Source organism: Hyperolius riggenbachi, chromosome 1 (genome assembly GCF_040937935.1).
Source record: "Hyperolius riggenbachi isolate aHypRig1 chromosome 1, aHypRig1.pri, whole genome shotgun sequence".
In the NCBI taxonomy this organism is placed as follows: Eukaryota; Metazoa; Chordata; class Amphibia; order Anura; family Hyperoliidae; genus Hyperolius; species Hyperolius riggenbachi.
In genome coordinates this window covers 241,316,430-241,341,088 of record NC_090646.1, presented here as the reverse complement: position 1 = coordinate 241,341,088, position 24,659 = coordinate 241,316,430, and the positions used below count along the sequence as shown (strand labels likewise).

The following is a 24,659-nucleotide window of genomic DNA, read 5'->3' as shown; positions in this document are numbered from 1 at the left end:
AGCATTGGAAGGACACACAGAGCTTTAAAGTTCCGTGGAGAGAAATGCAGAAGCATCCGAAGTTTAGATAGATACATTTAAGTAAACACAATGTAATACGTGAGGGATGTGACTTACTTTCTATCTGTGTCCGGGAGCTCCTGCACAGTCAGAGAGTGTGTGTCACATTCCACACTTGTTACATTGTGTTTGTTGAAATGTATCTTTCTAAACTTTGGATGCGTCTGCATTTCTCTCCATCGAACTTTAAAGCTCTGTGTGTAACCGTTCCAATGCTGGTCTAGTAAAAAAAAATGCTGGTTGCATATAATATGCTGTAAATAATGTTTTAGAGCAAAGTTGAAATGCAGGGTTATATTCCGCTTTAAAGTGACCCTGTCACTTCTTCACATGTAAGCGAGATAAAATTTGTGAAACACATTTAAATCTGTGCATTTGCATTCCTCATGTTCAAATAATGTCACTGCTGACATGCAGGATGCAAGAATACAAAAGCGAAAATAAAATCACAGACTGCAATGAAAAAAATTCATCCACTTGAAGCTTGCATTTAAAAAAAAATATATGTACACAGTAATATGAATTGAAATAGGGGAATGACCAATGATGCATCAGACTTGCTTTACTTATTTTAGCTTTTTTTTTTTTCAATGCGGACCCAACCTCTTGCACAGCACACCATATTTTTTGGTTTTTTTTTAACATGCTGAAGAATTCACTTCTCTGTGTTCCCTGTTTCAAAGATTGAATCAAAGTGTCTAATTAACTCTTATAAGATGCTGTAAGTAGACTGCAGGAGAGCTCTGCCTAGGTACCCTGGTATACAGTAAACACCTTCAGTTCGCACTGCAAAGGTAAAACCTAGTAGAACTTCAGTGGTTTTTTAGGATTTCCATAAATTGTAAGATTTTTTTCCTCATAAAGCTTATCATGTTAGATCATAGAGGAAGTTTTGAGTTTAGTTCCACTTAACACATTGTCAACCCCAACATAAATATAGGTTGTAGAATATAAAATTACTTTCTGCACACTTCAGTGTGTAGAAGAAGGAAAGGGTCATTTTTCAAAATATACAAGCAAAACATATTTTTAATGCAGAATGGAAATTACAGAAGAGAGTGCTCCATACGCAGGTTAAAAGATCACAATGCTTCGAACCCTGAAAAAGAAACAAGAAAAGTAATGTTATTTATAGATTCAGGATGTTTTTCTATTTGTTTTAAGAAAACTTAAAGGGACACTTAAGCCAGAAAAAAAAATGAGTTTTACTCACCTGGGGCTTCTACCAGCCCCCTGCAGCAGTCCTGTGCCCTCGCAGCCACTCACTAATCCTCTGATCCCCCACTGCCAGCTAGTTTCGTTTTTGCCAACAGGCCCGTCAGGCCTGGCCAGGCGTAGCTTTTTCCGCATTCCCGACTGTAATTAGCGGTATTGCAACGCATACAAAAATATGCGTTGCCGCATTACGAACGCATAGATATGCGGCAACGCATATTTTTTTACGCGTTGCGGCCCGCAATAGCCAGGGCCGGATTTGGACTTCCCAGTGCCCTAGGCCCGGTACCACCAACCGCCCCCCCCCCCCCACACACACACACACACTCAGGGTGCATACACACATCAGACCATAGTCTTTGGAAAATGAAGGATCACAGACCAATTTTACCCCCTTCCATGTAGTATGAGAGCCATACCTACAAAGTCTATTCTATTGAGCTGAACTCCCCATCAGATAGAAATCTTTGCAAGATGCTGCACACAAAGATGCTGTACACATGCAACAGATCAGTATCTGCAAAAGATCTGTTCCTGCAAAAGATCCGTTTCTGCAAAATGCATTCATAGTCTATGATATCTGCAGATCCTCATACACACCTTGTTTAACAAACATTCATCTGCAGATCAGATCCACCAGGATGGATCTTCAGATCTGCAGATGATTGTCTGATCTGCAGATAATTGTCTGTTAAACAAGGTGTGTATGAGGATCTGCAGATATCATAGACTATGAATGCATTTTGCAGGAACGGATCTTTTGCAGGAACAGATCTTTTGCAGATATTGATCTTTTGAACGTGTTCAGCATCTTGCAAAGATTTTTATCTGATGGGGAGTTCAGCTCCATAGAATAGACTGTGTAGGTATGGCTCTCATACTCCATGGAAGGGGGTAAAATTGGTCTGTGATCTTTCATTTTCCAAAGACTGTGGTCTGATGTGTGTATGAGCCTTTAGGAAAATGAAAGATCACAGACCAATTTTACCCCCTTCCATGTAGTATGAGAGCCATACCTACACAGTCTATTCTATGGAGCTGAACTCCCCATCAGACAGAAATCTTTGCAAGATGCTGCACACAAAGATGCTTTACACATTCAAAAGATCAGTATCTGCAAAAGATCTGTTCCTGCAAAATGCATTCATAGTCTATGATATCTGCAGATCATCATACACACCTTGTTTAATAGACATTCATCTGCAGATCCGATCCACCAGGATGGATTTTCAGATCTGCAGATGATTGTCTGATCTGCAGATGAATGTCTGTTAAACAAGGTGTGTATGATGATCTGCAGATCTCATAGACTATGAATGCAATTTGCAGGAACGGATCTGTGGCAGGAACAGATCTTTTGCAGATACTGATCTTTTGTGTCTGTACAGCATCTGTGTGTGCAGAATCTTGCAAAGATTTTTTCTGATGGGGAGTTCAGCTCCATAGAAAAGACTGTGAAGGTATGGCTCTCATACTACATGAAGGGTGGTAAGATTGGACTGTGATCTTTCTTTTTCCAAAGACTATAGTCTGATATGTGTATGAGCCTTAACGATCACTTGTTTGCAGGATACCTATGAATGTTTTCTCTCTGAAAAATGATGAATGATTGTTTTTCCTGTTAGAGCAGTGAGTCCCTAATGCCTGGTACGCACCAGATAGATGGGTTGAATCGATTTTCCGATCACTTATACAAAGTCGATTAGAAAAATGATCAGAAATCAGATTAGACCTGTCAGAAATAATTAATTTGAACCCATCTATCTGATGGCAAATTGCATGGTGTGTACCAGGCATGAAGTAGCAGAGCGGCATTCATCTCCCTCTCTGCTCTTCTGTAATCACAGATCTGTTGCATTTATTTTATAGTATTTATTGTACTGATTCTTTCACAGGTGTTTTTTTACTGTTTGCCAACACGGTACAAATATATATTTTTTTAATTTTTAGTGTATGTTATTACTTTTGGTATACAAAACAGAATGTAACAATACAAAAGTATACAACAGTACATTTGTAATTATAATTATAGAGAAGTTGTCTATCTCATACTAGACTACTGCTGCCTTTAAAATGAGCCAGCAAGGGGTTAAGATTTAGCTTAGAAGGGGCTGCCATAAATCTCTCTAAAAAAAACCTTATCTGTTTAAGATTTACAATCCAGGGGGAGAGAGGAGAAGGAATGGCTCAAGTCATTAAATCTGACCAGCAATACATTGTTTAGCCCAGCTTGAGTTGTAAAGTGGAAATAATTCTGTTAAAATGTTTACTTTTACTGGATCAGAAATTGTCTACATTGTGATCCATGTTTCTCTCACCCCTGGCAATAAACTGAAGCGTGTATGTTCAGTAGATAGCACTGTCTCATCGCACACCACAAAGTAAGGAAAATACACGGAGCTCTGGAATTCTGACTGTGTGTGTGCAGCAAAGCCCGGGCGCTTTGGAGTAGGAGAAATGATTTATTTTGACATGCAGCCTCTTATCTCTCTCAGGTCCTGCCGCCCTTTTATCCTTCTGATTTTTTTCCGCCCTAGGCCGTGACCTTTGTGGCCTTTGCAGAAATCCGGCCCTGGCAATAGTGCTAATTGCAGTTGGGAATGCAGAAAAAGCTACGCGTGGCCAGTCCTGACAGGCCTGTCGGCAAAAACGAAACTAGCTGGCAGCGGGGGACCAGAGGATTAGTGAGTGGCTGCAAGGGCACAGGACTGCTGCAGGGGGCTGGTAGAAGCCCCAGGTGAGTAAAACTCATTTTTTTTTCTGACTTAAGGTTCACTTTAAAGCCAAAAAAGAAAGCAGCTCGACACAAAGCAACACACTAAATCAATAATGTTTAAAGTTCTACCAATTAAAACAAAATAGTTTAAGATATTATCCTTATCTTCTGATGAGCAAGTTTATTACATTTGTCATCCTTTGGACGTCTCTGGGCCTTTCTGGGCTGGCGCCATAGATAGATAAAAAAGAAGGCACATCACTCAGGACTGGCGCTATCATGGGGCAACCTGGGCAATTGCCCCAGGGCTCCTGAGTTCTACTGGCCTTTCCAGGTCTCAACCCCAACTTTTGCTCACTGGGGTCCCTGCCAAAGTTTTGGCAGCATAGCAACTCAGTCGCCAGTCCTGATGTGCACACCTCTCCATCTGTCTGTGCTTCCTGTCTTCATCCGTCCCTGGCTGCATATTTTCAGTGACCTAGCGGATGTCATTATGTAATAACATTCGCTGAGTCATGACCTGAGGAGAGTTATCCCTGCGAGGATGAAGATGATAGTGTATGTACAATAGTGTACTGCACGGGCCCTGAGGTGCAGATTAACCATTTATGCCACGCAGACGTGAGCTTCACATCCGCAGCGGCAGCTGCTAGAGCTGCAGGGATGCGCTAGTCATGTCCCTGCAATTTGAGAGGTTTGCAGGCGATTGTGCGGGCAGATGCCCGTGATCGCGCTGTTACAGGGAGCAGGGGGAGTTTGGCTGCAGGGGACAAAAGTCCCAGGGGAGATTGGCTGCAGGGGACAACAGTCCCCTGTGCCAATCCGTACATTACCGCCAAAACTAAACATACTTTTTGTTGGAGAAAAACAGTGTTTATTCTTAAATAGAGCCACCAGGCTATCTCCCGCCATGATTTACGCCGGTTTCCACCGCCTGATCGTTCATTTATGAATGGGAACTTTGCTCCTATTTATTAATCTCCCCGCTGGCACTATGATCGCAGGTTTCCATTGAAACCTTGCGTCACTTCCCTAGTTACAATGTAGCAATACATTTTATCCTATGTAGCGTACTTGTACGCTACATAGAATTTTGCTCAGCCGGGACATCTTGTGGCCAAATAGTAAAATACACCTACTGACTTTAGGGAAAAAAAATAATAATATCTATAATTATTAAATAATGGGCTAAAAATTAGGGATGGATGTAAAACCTAAAAAATTCACCTTTATTTCCCCCAAAAATATTGTCACCATACATTATACTAGGGATTTCATTTTAACGTTGCAATAACCGGAACAAATGGCCAAATAAAATGTGTGGATTTTAATTACAGTAGCATGAATTATTTTGAAACTATAATGGCTGAAAACTGATTCTTATTATTCTTATTATTCCCATTATAATGCATTTAGAATAAAATAATTCTTAGCATAATGTACCACCCAAATAAAACCTAATTGGTGGCGGAAAAAACAAGATATAGATCATTTTGTTGTGATAAGTAGTGATAAAGTTATTGGGGAATGAATGGGAGGAGCGCTTAAATGTGAATATTCCTCTCGTCCATAAGGTGAAAAATACCTGCGGGCTGAAATAGTTAAAGCTGTGGGGATCTGGGGTGAATTTGCTGCTGGGGGAGGTGCAGTAAGGCCCCAAGGTTACTTTTCAACCCATAGCATGTAGTGTGATTTATATATATCGACTCATAGCAAAATCAGCCACTGGTGTACATCTTTCTTTATCTATCTTTGATGTCAGTTTGATAGCAGGAGTGATGTACCTGTATGTAGTTGGCATTGACAAGTTTTTCCAACAATGGATTGTGTAGCAGGAGGTAAGCTAGTTAGGTATTTGGTTGCTTTCTGGGCTATTTCTGTGGCCATTTGTGTATTGGTTACAATTTGCCGTGATCTGTGAGACACTATTTTGAGGCTGGGTTCACATATGGCATTGCGTAAAAGACTTAAAATACACACATCAGACCATAGTCTTTGGAAAATGAAAGATCACAGACCAATTTTACCCCCTTCCATGTAGTATGAGAGCCATACCTACACAGTCTATTCTATGGAGCTCAACTCCCCATCAGACAGAAATCTTTGCAAGATGCTGCACACAAAGATGCTGTAGACATTCAAAAGATCAGTATCTGCAAAAGATCTGTTCCTGCAAAAGATCCGTTTCTGCAAAATGCATTCATAGTCTATGATATCTGCAGATCATCATACACACCTTGTTTAACAGACATTCATCTGCAGATCAGATCCACCAGGATAGATTTTCAGATCTGCAGAGGATTGTCTGATCTGCAGATGAATGTCAGTTAAACAAGGTGTGTATGATGATCTTCAGATCTCATAGACTATGAATGCAATTTGCAGGAACGGATCTTTGGCAGGAAAAGATCTTTTGCAGATACTGATCTTTTGTGTCTGTACAGCATCTGTGTGTGCAGCATCTTGCAAAGATTTTTTTCTGATGGGGAGTTCAGCTCCATAGAAAAGACTGTGAAGGTATGGCTCTCATACTACATGAAGGGTGGTAAGATTGGTCTGTGATCTTTCATTTTCAAAAGACTATGGTCTGATGTGTGTATGTGGCCTTAGTTTTATGTCATGTTTTATTTTAATGTTGTGTTCGTTTTTCTTCACTTTTAGTGCATTTTTGGTGCATTTGTGATGCGTTTTTCATGCGTTTTGCGTGCGTTTGAATGCATTTGCGATTAGCATATACAAAACGCATATGCATTTTGTATGCGTTTTCCATGCCTTGTTATATTTACATGTATGCAAATCACTAGGAAGACAACAGGAGCCATAAGTACAACAACAAAAAATATTTTTGGGAAAAAACGCATATAAAAATGCATGGAAAACGCATTAAAAACGTATACCATTGCATTCCCATTGATTTTCATTATGTGCGTTTTAGCAGCATTCCTGCATAATATTCAACAAAACCAGCGTTTTTGCATTTTTATATACATTTTTTCTTGCGGCCCATAGACTTCCATTAGCTGCAAAAACACAGCGTTTTCCGCAATGCTAGCATTTCTGCTATGTGTGCACCCACCCTGAGAGTTCTTGTAAACTTTATTTCAAATTGCACACAGCTCGTAATTGGGTCTATTTAAATTCAGCATCTGACAACTTCTTTATAGTCCTTTATCTATGACAAGTGACAACACCTGTAAAAAAAAAAAAGATGGCTACCTTTTTATCCCCCGTACCATGTTATTGTTGGATTCGGGTCAAACAGCACATTTTTCCATACAGCCATTTGATTTGGTTCAACCTGACTATAAGCAACATTTGGGATGCCACTTTTGGGGCATCTAGCCTGGCTAGCTATTCCATTGGCTCCAAATGGTCCTCTTTGCACCCATACATCTTGTTTTGGTGGACAATGACAGTTGTCAAAAGGGGCTATGTTTATATTAAACTCCCACTCCTAAAGTTAGGGTTCAGGGTAACTGCCATCATTACTAAGGTAAAATGCCTGTAGCCACTATCTTGGATTAATGCAATTAGGCCACATCATATAAAATATGAACGGGGAGGGGATTCATGAGGGCAAAGCCCACTTTTGTAATCTGGGCAAAATCCAAGGTAAAGACCAGCTATGTAGCAGCAGATGAACAACAGTTGTGTCTGGGTATTTTCAGCGAATAATATTGTGGGACCCTTAGGGCCTTTTCACACTGGGATGTTGCAGTGTGGTAAATTTATCGCACCCCACATTGCGGTACGCTGCGCCGGAAGTTCCCTATCTAATGTGAGGGCATACCTACGTTACGGTACGGCTCCTGCAGCGACCTGCATCGGACCGGAAGTCATGTAAATCTATGGTGACGCAGTGATTTAAAAAAATGTTGGCGGCAGCATCGCGGCGCGCATGTGCGGAAGTGTATTTGTTACAATACGCTTCCGTGCTTTTCCGTCTACCCAAAACAGGAAGTAACTGCAAGCATGCATCACTTCCTGTTTGATCGGATGCCATAAGGGGAATACTGCATAGTAACGCAGTATTCCCTGAAGGCCTGTTTTTGGCGGTGCGGTGCGGTGCGGCTACCGCACTGCACCACTAACACCAATATACAGTGTAAAACCAGAATTATTTTAGGAATACCATGGGCTATGATAAGTAAAAGTTTTGTTTTCCTTTGTGGAAACTATTAACCCTGCATGGTCATTACTATCACCTTCTTTTAAGGGACACAAGGGGTACAGATAATGACCCTGCTTTAATATAAGAAAAGGGTGTTACAAAATTAGGGAGGAAATAGTAAACAATAGTATTGCTCAGGAAGAGATGTCCCTTGCTCACAGACTTCAAATTATCTGTGGACTACCAGCTTGCATAGGGAATAGGGATTACAAACAGGGGTCTGACTCTTTTTTTGTCATTTAATTTTTAAAAATACAACAAAAAAAATCTATTTTATTCAAGCGATTTGCATTAAAAGGGCACACCCATGCCGTTTCAGTTTGTGGCACTGTGGGGTGTCTGTGTTGTATATGTGCATAAAAATAAAGCAAGCTGAAATCATATTTGCCAATAAGACTTGCTGGGTGTAAACTGAACCTATCGAATAGTGCTTCTCAACAAAAGTGGAATTTCTCTTTGATGAGCCACAATTCAATTACTGTTAAGCTGGCCATACACTGGCCCGATTTGCGGCCGTTTTGACAGCAGATTCGATCACTGGGATCGAATCTGCTGCCAATCGTTCGCGCTAAACGCACCCGCCGATCCGATTTCCTCCCGAAATCGGATCGGTCCGTCGATCACGCCGTGCGGAAAAATACCGTCGATCGCCCGCGGGTAGGGAGCGCGTCGCTAGCGGCGGCCGATCCGATCAGGTATACATTACCTGACGCTGGCTCCCGGGCATCTTCTCCGCACTGCACGGCTCTGTTCCTTCTTCCATCCCGGCGTACATTATTTTCCTGTGTCACTGCAGTGACTAGGAAGTTCAAATAGAGGGCGCTCTATTTGAACTTCCTGGTCATGGAGTGACACAGTGTACGCTGGGATGCGGTGCGGGGTGCAGCGCGGAGAAGAGGACCTGGAGCCAGCTTTAGGTAATGTATACAGGGGGGGGGGGGGGGGGGAGACAGGCGGCAGAAGCAGCTCCACAGATTGTGATCGGTTTCAGGCTGAAACCGATTCACAATCTGTTTGCAGTAAAGGCAGCCATACGATCCCTCTCTGATCAGATTCGACCAGATAGGGATCTGTCAGCTGGTCGATCTAATGGCAAATCGACCAGTGTATGGCTACTTTTAGGGCTCATTCACACCATGAGCGTTTGCGGATTTTTTTAAGAGCTGGCGATTTTTGTAATCTCTAAAAACACTTGTGCAATGATTTCCTATGAGATTGTACACATGTGAGCATTTCGATTTTAGTAAAATGGAAGGTATAAGGAAACCGCAAAGCGCTTGAAAAAGCGCTTTGTATAGCGACTTCCCGAGCGCTTTTAAGAATAAATACATTGTATTTATTCTTTTCCGGGTCAAAGAGTTCACTTCCTGGCTGGCATCAGGAAGTGTAAATCTCAATCGCTCATCAAAGTGATTAGAAAAGTGCTTGCAAAAGCGCTTTTCTAAGCTCAAACCGCAGGGAAAAGCGCTTTAAGAACTCTCAATAAATCGCTCAGCACTTGCGATAGCGCTGGCGATTTATAAGTGAACAAGGCTTTAGAGTTAACTCAGCTTTTTGCACCAGTTCAGTTTGTTAGTGAATAAAAACATACACACACAAAAAAAAAAAGAATAGTCAAGCACCAATAAAAAAAGTTCTTTATATACTGCACGTACCCCTTTCCAGCATTGAGCAAGTCAAATCCCTCATTGATGTTACTCAGTGGCAGTTTTTTGCTCACCAGGAAGTCAAGATTGATTTTTTTCTTCAAGTAATCATCTACTAGCTTTGGGATTTCATCACCTTTCCAGCCTAGATATAAGAGAGAAACAAGAGAACAGACATTGATTGAACAGGTTATCAATTCTGGAGAGGAACATATTTAATAAAAAGCTGGAAAACATTGATCTACAGAATACACACATGGGGCTTTATTCACAAAAGAGTGCAAACTGTTGGCACGGCCGTTTTCACGCAAATGTTCAAGTAAACCTTTTTGTGCGCAAACACAAATAAAACACGATAACGATTTTGTGTTTGCGTGCGAAAATGTTTAATTGCGAAAACGGCTGCGCTAACAGTTAGCACTCTTTTGTGAATCAAGCCACATCAGCTTTGCTTTGCCTTAAGTGATTGACAAATCTGAGGGTTGAACTTTGTGCTTGCATTGAACTGGCATGCAAGAAAGCAGTGTGAAACAAGAAGGGCATAATTCATAGGATAAGAAGAATGAGAAACTGAGATGAATGCTAAAAAAAATAATCATACATACCTGGGGCTTCCTCCAGCCTCCTTCGGCCTGATCCGACCCTCGCCGCCATCCTCCGCCTTCTGCTTCCTCCGTTATGGCTCCTGCATACTGTGTATGTGCGCCCGCCGACCTCCCTTCACCAAGACTATAGTACTACAGCGAAGGAGCAGAACGCTCCTGGCCACGGGAGCGTGATGGCTGCACTGCGCTGACTGACATTCCTGAATCTCTTCTGAGTAGCTGCACTTAAAATAAATCTTGAAGACGATCCATTATAATCACTTTGCATATAATGATGACATCATCCTTCTAGACCCACTGCACTATACCGGTATTACCAGCCAAGCTAACGTTAATGCTGCTTTAAGCATCACTTGCCTGTTGGACAAAGGACTGCACAACTTATGATCCTAGATGGCCTGAACGGTTCGCATGCGAACTTATTCGCGTGAACAATGCAGGTTCGCGTCGAACCGCGAAAACTTAGCGAGTTCGACCCATCCCCTATACTTCATCATTGGGCTAAACTTTGACCCTCTACATCACAGTCAGCAGACACATGGCAGCCAATCAGGTTGCACTCCCTCCTGGAGCCGCCCCCCCCTTATAAAAGGCAGCAGCTTTGGCCATGTTCTTACTCTGTGTGCTGCTGCTATTAGTGAGTTAAGGGAGAGGTTGCTGCAGAGATAGGGAAAGCTTAGTTAGGTCTTGTTAGCTTGCTCCTTGCTGATATTTGTTGCTGAAAAGCACCACCCAAAAAGCTCTTTTGAGAGCTAATGTTCTTGTGATGTGGTTTTTTTTTTGTGTGTGGCCCACTGACACTGCATATACAGTCCTGTCCGTCGCAGCTGGCCCTTGGTAATTGCTGTACTGTGCCAGGCCCAGCACATTCAGTGCATACCTTTTTACTGCACCTTTGTGACTGCACATTGTATTTTACCACTAGCAATCACTGCATACTTTTTAACAGCACCTGTGTGACTGCACATTGTATTATACCACCAGCAGTCACTGCATACCTTTTCACTGCACCTGTGTGACTGCACATTGTATTATACCACCAGCAGTCACTTCATACCTTTTCACTGCACCTGTGTGACTGCACATTGTATTATACCACCAGCAGTCACTGCATACCTTTTTACTGCACCTGTGTGACTGCACATTGTATTATACCATTATACAGCAGGGCCTTGAAAGAGTCCTCCTGTATTGTTATTTTTCGTCACTATCTCCCTGAGTCAGGACTTGCTGGTGGTAATTGCTGTACTGTGCCAGGCCCAGCACATTCAGTGCATACCTTTTTACTGCACCTTTGTGACTGCACATTGTATTTTACCACTAGCAATCACTGCATACTTTTTAACAGCACCTGTGTGACTGCACATTGTATTATACCACCAGCAGTCACTGCATACCTTTTCACTGCACCTGTGTGACTGCACATTGTATTATACCACCAGCAGTCACTTCATACCTTTTCACTGCACCTGTGTGACTGCACATTGTATTATACCACCAGCAGTCACTGCATACCTTTTTACTGCACCTGTGTGACTGCACATTGTATTATACCATTATACAGCAGGGCCTTGAAAGAGTCCTCCTGTATTGTTATTTTTCGTCACTATCTCCCTGAGTCAGGACTTGCGTGTCGTGCCTTTCTTGGATGTGTGGTGGTAGCCGCTTCTCAGGCTCCCACTCCGGGCCGGAACCGAACCCTGATTCCTGGCCCGTTACCCGTGGTCACCATGGTACTGAGAAATTAAGATGGAAAGTTTATCACACAGTTGAATGAAACCCTGATTCTCGGCCTGTTACCCGTGGTTACCATGGTACTGAGAAAGTACTTACACAAAGAATTGGATGTGTGCATTAAACACCAAGTGAACACCTGACTTATGTGTTCGCTCCCAAGTTGCGCTCATGTAGTAGAACGTAATGAACATTACGGTAAGTGCCTGTTTTTAAATGTTGGGAGGCAGGTGCGGGCGGCTCTTCCCAGCGCTGGCCACACTTGGAGGGGTCGCCTGCACCTCCCAGCCTCCCCCTCCGGGATTCCGCTGTGGTTTCCAGGCAGTGAGGGAGCTTGGGGCCCTGCGGCACCCCGGTTGTATGGGGGCATTGGGAAGCCTCCCCATGGTGCTCCTGGATAGTGCTAATGTAGCATGAACTAATTCCCACAGGGCAACTGCTTTGCGGTATTGGTTTTAACTCTGCAAACTTTGGCATGCGAAAGCAAATGCATATTTGCGTGAGCTATGTCTCATAGCCAATTAGGCCAAATTTCCAAAGCCAGATTTGTCAAGTGTTACTTGGTTTGATGCACACATAAATTCTCGACAAAAGTGTACTGAGAAAGTACCACGGAAAGTCTATCACACAGTTGAATGAATGGCAGACTTGCCCTCCATAACAGATTCTTGTTGAAGGAACTGCACAGACAGCAGAAAAAGTAATTAAAAAAAATAGATGTAAGCTTTAACAATGGTAGAGAAAGAACCATCGACAGTCTGAGCAGTGGTGAACCCCTGGACAACTAGGTGTGCAGGCTTGACCTGTGGCCAGAGCTGTCACAATTTGCCATCCAACTTCTGGCTTGCCCTGCCTCAAGCATCCTAGAAAGGAACTTCAGCGCAGCTGGAGGCATTGTCAGGAAGAAGAGAAGTTGCCTATGTCAAAAAGTGTTCAGTACCTCACCTTTATCAAAATGAATGAGGCATGGATCCCGGAGGGCTAACTGCCTGCCTGAAGACTAAGTCATTCCCCACTAGTGTTGGGCGAACAGTGTTCGCCACTGTTCGGGTTCTGCAGAACATCACCCTGTTCGGGTGATGTTCGAGTTCGGCCGAACACCTGACGGTGCTCGGCCAAACCGTTCGGCCACATGGCCGAACTAAGAGCGCATGGCCGAACGTTCCCCGAACGTTCGGCTAGCGCTGTGATTGGCCGAACAGGTCACGTGGTTCGGGCCCGAACGCGCTCTGATTGGCCGAACGGTCACGTGGTTCGGGTAAATAAATACCCGAACCACATCATATCTCCGCCATTTCTCTGTGGGTTTAGCTTTGGGTAGGCAGGCAGGGTAGTTCGCTCTCCAGCCACGCTAGCCAGGGTCCCCCCCAGTCATTGTGTGTCGCTGCTGGGAACAGTAGTACACCGCTCGCTCAGCCACACTATATATATAGCATTGTTTACTGCCACTGTGTACCTCGCTCAGCCACGCTATATATAGCATTGTGTTTTTTGACACTCTGTGTACACGGCTTAGCCTGGCTATATAGCATTGTGTGTACTGCCACTGTGCACCTCGCTCAGCCACGCTATATATAGCATTGTGTTTTCTGACACTCTGTGTACACGGCTTAGCCTGACTATATAGCATTGTGTGTACTGCCACTGTGCACCTCGCTCAGCCACGCTATATATAGCATTGTGTTTTCTGACACTGCGTACACGGCTTAGCCTGACTATATAGCATTGTGTGTACTGCCACTGTGCACCTCGCTCAGCCACGCTATATATAGCATTGTGTTTACTGCCACTCTGTGTACACCGCTCAGCCAGACTATATACCATTGTTTACTGACACTCTGTGTACACCGCTCAGCCAGACTATATACCATTGTTTACTGACACTCTGTGTACACGGCTCAGCCTGACTATATAGCATTGTGTGTACTGCCACTGTGCACCTCGCTCAGCCACGCTATATATAGCATTGTGTTTTCTGACACTCTGTGTAGACGGCTTAGCCTGACTATATAGCATTGTGTGTACTGCCACTGTGCACCTCGCTCAGCCACGCTATATATAGCATTGTGTTTACTGCCACTCTGTGTACACCGCTCAGCCAGACTATATACCATTGTTTACTGACACTCTGTGTACACCGCTCAGCCAGACTATATACCATTGTTTACTGACACTCTGTGTACACGGCTCAGCCTGACTATATAGCATTGTGTGTACTGCCACTGTGTACCTCGCTCAGCCACGCTATATATAGCATTGTTTACTGACACTCTGTGTACACGGCTCACCCAGACTATATAGCATTGTGTGTACTGCCACTCTGTGTACACCGCTTAGCCAGACTATATAGCATTGTGTGTACTGCCACTGTGTACCACTGTGTACCTCGCTCAGCCACGCTATATATAGCATTGTTTACTGACACTCTGTGTACACGGCTCAGCCAGACTATATAGCATTGTGTGTACTTCCACTCTGTGTACACCGCTCAGCCAGACTATATAGCATTGTGTGTACTGCCACTGTGTACCTCGCTCAGCCACGCTATATATAGCATTGTTTACTGACACTCTGTGTACACGGCTCAGCCAGACTATATAGCATTGTGTGTACTGCCACTCTGTGAACACGGCTCAGCCAGACTATATTTCATTGTGTGTACTGCCACTCTGTGTACACCGCTCAGCCAGACTATATAGCATTGTGTGTACTGCCACTCTGTGTACACTGCTCAGCCAGACTATATAGCATTGTGTGTACTGCCACTCTGTGTACACCGCTCAGCCAGACTATATAGCATTGTGTGTACTGCCACTCTGTGTACACCGCTCAGCCAGACTATATAGCATTGTGTGTACTGCCACTCTGTGTACACCGCTCAGCCAGACTATATAGCATTGTGTGTACTGCCACTCTGTGTACACCGCTCAGCCAGACTATATAGCATTGTGTTTACTTCCACTCTGTGTCTGCTGGGCCTGGGAACAGTAGTACACCGCTCACCCACCACTGTATAGCATTGTGCTCTGTGTCGCTGCTGGGAATAGTGGTACACCGCTCACCCGCCACTGTATAGCATTGTGCTCTGTGTCGCTGCTGGGAATAGTGGTACTGTATAGCATTTCTGTACTGCCACTGTACTGCTGCCAGTCAGCGTTTGCATTGTGTTTTCTGACACTCTGTGTAGACGGCTTAGCCTGACTATATAGCATTGTGTGTACTGCCACTGTGCACCTCGCTCAGCCACGCTATATATAGCATTGTGTTTACTGCCACTCTGTGTACACCGCTCAGCCAGACTATATACCATTGTTTACTGACACTCTGTGTACACCGCTCAGCCAGACTATATACCATTGTTTACTGACACTCTGTGTACACGGCTCAGCCTGACTATATAGCATTGTGTGTACTGCCACTGTGTACCTCGCTCAGCCACGCTATATATAGCATTGTTTACTGACACTCTGTGTACACGGCTCACCCAGACTATATAGCATTGTGTGTACTGCCACTCTGTGTACACCGCTTAGCCAGACTATATAGCATTGTGTGTACTGCAACTGTGTACCTCGCTCAGCCACGCTATATATAGCATTGTTTACTGACACTCTGTGTACACGGCTCAGCCAGACTATATAGCATTGTGTGTACTTCCACTCTGTGTACACCGCTCAGCCAGACTATATAGCATTGTGTGTACTGCCACTGTGTACCTCGCTCAGCCACGCTATATATAGCATTGTTTACTGACACTCTGTGTACACGGCTCAGCCAGACTATATAGCATTGTGTGTACTGCCACTCTGTGTACACGGCTCAGCCAGACTATATTTCATTGTGTGTACTGCCACTCTGTGTACACCGCTCAGCCAGACTATATAGCATTGTGTGTACTGCCACTCTGTGTACACTGCTCAGCCAGACTATATAGCATTGTGTGTACTGCCACTCTGTGTACACCGCTCAGCCAGACTATATAGCATTGTGTGTACTGCCACTCTGTGTACACCGCTCAGCCAGACTATATAGCATTGTGTGTACTGCCACTCTGTGTACACCGCTCAGCCAGACTATATAGCATTGTGTGTACTGCCACTCTGTGTACACCGCTCAGCCAGACTATATAGCATTGTGTGTACTGCCACTCTGTGTACACCGCTCAGCCAGACTATATAGCATTGTGTGTACTGCCACTCTGTGTACACCGCTCAGCCAGACTATATAGCATTGTGTGTACTGCCACTCTGTGTACACCGCTCAGCCAGACTATATAGCATTGTGTTTACTTCCACTCTGTGTCTGCTGGGCCTGGGAACAGTAGTACACCGCTCACCCACCACTGTATAGCATTGTGCTCTGTGTCGCTGCTGGGAATAGTGGTACACCGCTCACCCGCCACTGTATAGCATTGTGCTCTGTGTCGCTGCTGGGAATAGTGGTACTGTATAGCATTTCTGTACTGCCACTGTACTGCTGCCAGTCAGCGTTTACTGTAAGGATAAGTGAAATGAGGAAGAAATCCGGTGAAAGAGGAAGGGGCAAGGGAAGAGGTGTTTCCCCTGACGGTTCACGTACAGGCCACAGGGGAGCACCCAAGAAAACCCACTCAATACCGCCCATGTTGTCCAGGACAACAACCCTCACAAATCCAAAAGAACAGGACCAGATAATTACTTGGATGACCTCTCAAGCGTCCAGCAGTGGGTTAAGCAGCACCAGCACATCACGCACGAGGTCCGAGTCCTCAGCCAATTACAAGGAGCCAGTGGGCACAAAGCTGACACAACCGGCAGCGACACCACGCACACAACTGCCAGATAACCAGTCCGATGAATTACCTCAGGACACAATGGGGTATTCGCAGGAGCTATTCCCAGCCCAACAAACTTCCACCTTTCAAAGGTCAATAGAGGAACAGCCAGAAATGTTGTGCCCGGATTCACAACCATTAACTGTGGGAAATGCACCGCGCACTGAAATACAAGGCGAGTTCGAGGAGGACTCGGAAACCCAAATCCCAGAGCAAGTTGAGCAGGAGGGGTTGCAATTGCAGGAGGTCGGCCGACAAGATCTGGAAGACGACGTTGGAGTGAGCTGCGCAGAGGTTGTTCTGGGGAGCTCTACTCCACGGCGGCGGCCCCCCACAATGACATATGACGAGTTTGAGGAGATGGAAGAGGAGGGTATGGACAATGTGGACATAGACCCAGATTTTGTTTGTGAACGAGAACATCGCCGTCGTAGCAGCAGCACAGATGAGTCTGTTGAAGAACCCACTGCTGCACAAGTTCGCCTTGTGCCACAAGGTAGGCGGCGCGCAATTTCAGGCACCACAAGCGTGGAAGTTCAAGTGAGAGGCAAAAGAGGAGCAAACAGAAATCGCCAGCAAGGAGGCAGGTGCTCCAAAGTCTGGGCTTTCTTTGAAGACTGCACTGAGGATCTTACCATGGCAATTTGCAAGGTGTGCAAGACCCGCCTGAGCAGGGGGAAAAGTATTAACAACCTCTCCACCACCAGCATGAGCCGCCACATGCTATCCAAACATCCCACTCTGTGGGCAAACGCCGCAGGACAGGGTACCAGCAACACTGCCTCCCTTGGGTTCACCAGACTCACCACCAGACCCGCCTCAGCAGCAGCAGTAGCCCAGCCATTGCGTGGTTCACAACATTCACAAACATCAGACGACGCTGACACTGTCACTTTCCGGAGTAGTGCTCTTGAGGTCTCCCAGTGTTCATCAAACACAACAACCAACAGCCCTTCCGTGTGCAGCGCTACGGTTCAGTTGTCTGTGTCGGAGATGTTTGAGCGTAAGAGGAAATTGCCAGCAAATGACCCCCGGGCCGTGGCAGTAACAGCCAGCATAGCCAAGCTTCTGGCCTGCGAAATGCTGCCATATCGAGTGGTGGAGACAAACAGCTTCAAGGGCATGATGTCAGTGGCTATCCCACGTTACGTGGTTCCCAGCCGCTACCACTTTGCGCGCTCTGCAGTGCCTGAGTTGCATGAGCACGTGGTCAGCAAAATAACCCGAAGCTTGAAGAATGCCGTTGCCTGCAAGGTTCACCTCACCACTGACACTTGGACGAGTGCGTTCGGACAGGGTCGATACATCTCCCTTACCGCGCACTGGGTGAACCTTGTGGAGCCTGGCAGCGATTCCTCACCTGCTACGGCGTGGGTGTTGCCCACGCCGCAAACAGCTGCACCGCCGTCCCTCCCACTGGATAACAACAGCAGCACCTACCTCTCTGACTCCTTCTCCTCCAACGCATCTCAAAGCTGTACCTCATCCGGAAACGCTAACCCAGCAGCAGTAGGATCGTGGAAGCAGTGCAGCACAGCTGTTGGCATGCGTCAGCAAGCGTTGCTGAAGCTGATCTGCCTTGGGGATAAGCAGCACACAGGGGAGGAAATTTGGAAGGGAATAAAGGAACAGACGGATTTGTGGCTGGCACCGCTGGACCTGAAACCGGGCATGGTTGTGTGTGATAATTGGGAGTAATCTCATTCGCGCTTTAAGGTTGGCTAAGCTGACACACATCCCTTGCCTGGCGCACGTGATGAACCTAGTAGTTCAGCGGTTCCTGAGGACATACCCAGGCGTGGCCGATCTTCTGTTGAAGGTGCGTCGAGTGGCCAAACATTGTAGAAATTCCAGTACTGCTTCGGGGGCACTCGCCAAGATGCAGGAGCGCTTCAATCTCCCCCACCATCGCTTGCTGTGTGATGTCCCTACGCGCTGGAATTCTACGCTGCACATGCTAGCACGCTTTTGTGAGCAGAAGAGTGCAGTGGTCCAGTACATGACGGCGCAGTACCGAGGCGCATCCGGACAGCTGCCAAGCTTCTGTGGATCCGATTGGGCCAACATGTTGGACCTCTGCCAAGTCCTCCAAAATTTTGAGCAATCCACGTTGCTTGTGAGCAGTGACAACTCTTCAGTCAGCATTACCATACCACTGCTGTGTTTACTGAAGAGGTCAATGTTGAAAATCAAGGAAACAGCTGTCATGATGCAACTGGGGGAATCTGAGGGAGAAAACGATCAGCGTGATGGTACCAACATCAGGCCATCCGCCTCAGGGAACGCTGGCCCCAGCAGCTATGACGAAGAAGAGGAGAAGGAACAGCTGGAGTTGGAGCAGGAATTTCATGCCACCACTGACGAGGGCCAGAGCGGTGCACGTTGGACTTCCACAATTCAGCGCGAATGGTCAGCAGAAGCAGACCAGGAGGAAGGTGACGACTATGATGCATCACAACAACTATCACAACGCTCACAAGAGGATGATGAGGATTCTGGTAGGACTCTGGCACACATGGCTCAATTCATGCTAGACTGCATTGAACGCGACCCACGCATTGTGCGCATTCTGGACAACACCAATTACTGGGTTTATACCCTTATGGATCCACGGTACAAACACAATGTTCCAAAACTGCTTGAAGAAAGAGTCAGACAGGTCAAAATGGAAGAATACCAGCAGGCCCTTGTGGAGACTTTAGAGAGGAGATTGACATCCTCCCCCTCCTCTAGCCAGTTGTACGCCGACAGACTGACTTCCGCAAACCCAGGACGACCAGGAGGGCAGCAAACAATGCAAGCCGCAGCTAGTGCCCAAAAGGGAATGGTATCGGCAGTGTCCTTGGAGTGGGAACATTTTCTGACACCCATGCAGCAGCAGCCCACTGAACAGCAAGCGTGCAGATCCACCTCCAACACCGATCGCCTGGAGAAGATGGTCAAGGACTACATGTCAGATGACGTAGCTGTGTCGAACAATCCATCTGCACCCTTCAACTATTGGGTATCGAAGCTAGACACCTGGCACGAACTGGCAATGTACGCAATAGAGGTGCTGGCTTGCCCGGCAGCCAGCGTTATGTCGGAACGATGTTTCAGTGCTGCCGGAGGCATCGTCACAGATCGGCGTATCCGCCTCTCCACAGAAAATGCAGACCGTCTGACTCAAATTAAAATGAATCAATCCTGGATTGGAAATGACTACGCAACACTCCAGGACCCCAACCAAGTAACATGACCAATGAACATCTGGGATGGTGTAGCGTTTCCCGTCCCTGTTTATTGAACCTCTCATCTGTATTACATTTATGACTGCATGGCGGCAAAAAGCATTGCTGCTATATCCGCACGCTTTTTGTCCTCATGCAAGGCCTGGGTTGTTGTGTCTCAAAAAGCATGGCCTTCTCCTCCTGCGCCTGCTCCTGTTCCATCACGTGTGCTGCTGCTGCTGCTGGGTTAGCGTTGCCGGTCCCTGTTTATGGAACCTCTTATCTTTATTACATTTATGACTGCATGGCGGTACAAAGCATGCTATCCGCACGCTTCTTGTCCTCATGCAAGGCCTGGGTTGTTGTGTCTCACAAAGCGTGGCCTTCTCCTCCTGCGCCTCCTCCTGTTCCATCACGTCTGCTGCTGCTGGGTTAGCGTTGCCGCGTGGTCCCTGTTTATTGAACCACTTATCTTTATTACATTTATGACTGCATGGCGGTACAAAGCATGCTATCCGCACGCTTCTTGTCCTCATGCAAGGCCTGGGTTGTTGTGTCTCACAAAGCATGGCCTTCTCCTCCTGCGCCTCCTCCTGTTCCATCACGTGTGCTGCTGCTGCTGCTGGGTTAGCGTTGCCGGTCCCTGTTTATGGAACCTCTTATCTTTATTACATTTATGACTGCATGGCGGTACAAAGCATGCTATCCGCACGCTTCTTGTCCTCATGCAAGGCCTGGGTTGTTGTGTCTCACAAAGCGTGGCCTTCTCCTCCTGCGCCTCCTCCTGTTCCATCACGTCTGCTGCTGCTGGGTTAGCGTTGCCGCGTGGTCCCTGTTTATTGAACCACTTATCTTTATTACATTTATGACTGCATGGCGGTACAAAGCATGCTATCTGCACGCTTCTTGTCCTCATGCAAGGCCTGGGTTGTTGTGTCTCACAAAGCATGGCCTTCTCCTCCTGCGCCTGCTCCTGTTCCATCACGTGTGCTGCTGCTGCTGCTGGGTTAGCGTTGCCGGTCCCTGTTTATGGAACCTCTTATCTTTATTACATTTATGACTGCATGGCGGTACAAAGCATGCTATCCGCACGCTTCTTGTCCTCATGCAAGGCCTGGGTTGTTGTGTCTCACAAAGCGTGGCCTTCTCCTCCTGCGCCACCCTCCTCCTGTTCCATCACGTGTGCTGCTGCTGGGTTAGCGTTACCGGTCCCTTTTCCTGGAACCTCCTATATGTATTACATTTATGACTGCATGCCGACAAAAAGCATGTTACCTGTGCAAAGAAAACAGACATTTCCCGCATTTAAAAGACAGTTTTCCCTTTGAAACTTTAAAATCGATTTTCTCAAAAACTATAAGCTCTTTTTGCTAAATTTTTTTTCCTCTTGTACCCACTCCCAAGGTGCACATACCCTGTAAATTTGGGGTATGTAGCATGTAAGGAGGCTTTACAAAGCACAAAAGTTCGGGTCCCCATTGACTTCCATTATGTTCGGAGTTCGGGTCGAACACCCGAACATCGCGGCCATGTTCGGCCTGTTCGGCCCGAACCCGAACATCTAGATGTTCGCCCAACACTATTCCCCACACAGCATCTCTGCCTGCCTGCCTGCCTGCTAGCCGCTGCTGCCTGTCCCAAGACTAAGGCCTCGTTTCCATCTATGCACTTCTGTCTGCTTCTGTCCGCTTTTCAGCAACATGTATCTTTCTGTAACATTGATGTGCTGAAAAAAAGCGGATAGAAGTGGACAAATGGAAACAAGGCCTAAGTCAGTCCCCACACAGCATCTCTGCCTGCAGGCCGCTTGACTGCCTTCTACGCCACCACCACCAACAGGGTCCAGGACTCCAGGTGGATTCCTGCATTTCGGCCGCTACCAAAAAGAATAATATTTTTTTCTGGTGCTTGTACATGCCTGATTTTTCTGGCTGCACTGTGGCTGCAACAACAAAACAAAAGGCATGTACATGTGTCAATTCCCCTTTATGATCGTTACCTTGCTGCGCTGCTAGCAGCGGCCACTATAATAATTTTTCTGGTGCGTGCACATGCCTGCCTAATTTTTCTGGCTGCACTGCAGCTGCAACAACAAAACAAAAGTGTGAGAGATCGTGGAAAAGCCGCCGCATGTACTAGCAGTAAGGCGGCTGTTTCCGCGTCGAACGCGGCGGTTTGCACGCAGCAGCATGCGTCTGGTGTGGCTGGGTCTGTTAGTTCACACAGATGGATGGAGAGCTATGCGCGCGCACGCCAGAAGTCAGGACCTTTATACCAGCAGCAGAGGTATCAGCTGATCCGGACAATCAGCTGATTCCTGCTGGACTCCTGATTGGCTGAGTGGCTCGGGCGGGGCGGCAGAGTCCTGCAACTATATATACAGCTTGCTTGTCAGTTGCTGGTTGTCTGCCATTGCGAACACTTACGTGGAAGCATTCAGACCATAGTCAGATCCTACAGTGTGTTTGAACCAGGAGGACCTGGGAATTCACACTGATCCAGATTACTTCTGTTTATCATTGTATATTATTTAGACTAGTTCCAGGGTGTAGAGACCAAGGACCTCGCACCCAAGACTAGGGAACTGTATCATCTTTGTGTTATACTCCAGACTAGTTCCAGGGTGCTGAGACCACGGACCTCGCACCCAAGACTAGGGAACTGTATTATCATTTGTGTTATACTTCAGACTAGTTCCAGGGTGCTGAGACCATGGACCTCGCACCCAAGACTAGGGAACTGTATTATCATTTGTGTTATACTCCAGACTAGTTCCAGGGTGCTGAGACCACGGACCTCGCACCCAAGACTAGGGAACTGTATTATCTTTGTGTTATGCTCCAGACTAGTTCCAGGGTGCTGAGACCACAGACCTCACACCCAAGACTAGGGAACTGTATTATCATTTGTGTTATTCTCCAGACCTGCTTGTGACGCCCATCTTCCAGGGGTCACTAGCCACTGGGTCTTCTTGCTATTCAGCCTGGGACTCTGCCCCCTTGGATGTCTCAGGCTGCTGCAAGATCTCTGCACTTCCAAAGGGAGGTATTTCTCATACTGCCAAGGACCACCTGCTCCTCGGGTGGTTCTCACTCAAAGTTATTACTGTTGCACCAAACACTCACATTATGTAGGTGTCCAGAGGTTAGTGATATATCTGTATTATTGGTGATTCTGCAGATCATCCATAATCAGGTGTATATCTGTATTCTTGGTGATTCTGCAGATCACCAATAATCAGATTCTCTCTGCGTGCTGACACCGATCGTTACAAAAAGGCATGTACATGTGTCAATTTCCCTTCGTGATCGTTACCTTGCCGCGGTGAAGGGGCTTGCGTATCACAATGAAGCAATGACCTATATGAGTGTTTTTTGGGGGGCACACCCAAGATAATAAGGCCGTTGCTTCATTGTGGACAGACCAAATTCGATCAGCTGGACACTCAGTCACTGTTGTTCTGTCATTGAGCTACCTCAGCCCGACCATATGGGCTGGAAAGCCGCCATCACCTGCACTCTCGCCAACGTGGGCACCAGCACGACCATCTGTTTGCGGTGCATTACACAGTGAGTTTGGTCTGTCACTGTGAAGCAGTACACTACTTACACTACCTGATTCATGTATACACACGCAAGATGTTTTTAAGCACTTTAGGCCTCCAATTTAGGAATGCAATGTGATTTCTACCTTTGAGGCATTATAACCCTGCTCTGCGTCAAATCCGTAATTTTCCACGGGACTTTTGGCGTGTATCCCACTCCGCCATGCCCCCCTCCAGGTGTTAGACTCCTTGAAACATCTTTTCCATCACTTTTGTGGCCAGAAACAGTGTTTGTAGTTTTTCAAGTTACCCTGCACATTGAAGTGTATTGCGGTTCACGATGTTCGCTGGTTCGTGAACTTTTTCGCAAGTTCGCGTTCGCGGTTCATGAACCGAAAATCAGAGGTTCGGACTATCTCTAATGACCCCTAACAGTAATGGTTGAATGGCTAATATTCAGCCAACAATACTGAATACATATGGCCGATGTCAGTTTGCGGCTATGATGGCTATCGCAAGACAGCATAAGTACAAATTCACAATAACTAGCTCCATGCTAGCATGCTAGAACATTAGATGTGACCATATGCAGCAAGATACAAGAAGCAACTGAGAAAACAAAAGTACCACAATATCTTTATTTATCTTTACACAGGAGCATGACATGACACTAAGTTCCTCTATCCCAAGATTTTGTCCCCTCAGATTTACATCTCTACTATATCGAATAAAAGGAGGAGGACTGGCAGGCTGGCATGATATTCACCCATAACCCTCTGTGTCACCTCCCATAAGACACATCTTATCCATTCAGGGGCATAACTAGGAATCACTGGGCCCCACTGCGAAACTTTGGATGCCCCCCCCTCCCCCCCCCCCCCCCTCGATTTTTGCATGGGTAAACTGAGAACCAATGTTAATCAATTGGCTAGTGCACACTTTATTG

At 46.1% G+C, this 24,659-nt stretch overlaps 1 pseudogene; it reads right to left on the bottom strand.

Moving 5' to 3' along the window:
• Positions 1 to 1,061: 1,061 nt before the first annotated feature.
• The window catches only part of LOC137504109 (NADP-dependent alcohol dehydrogenase-like), a 67,318-nt pseudogene continuing 43,720 nt past the window's right edge, over positions 1,062 to 24,659 (bottom strand).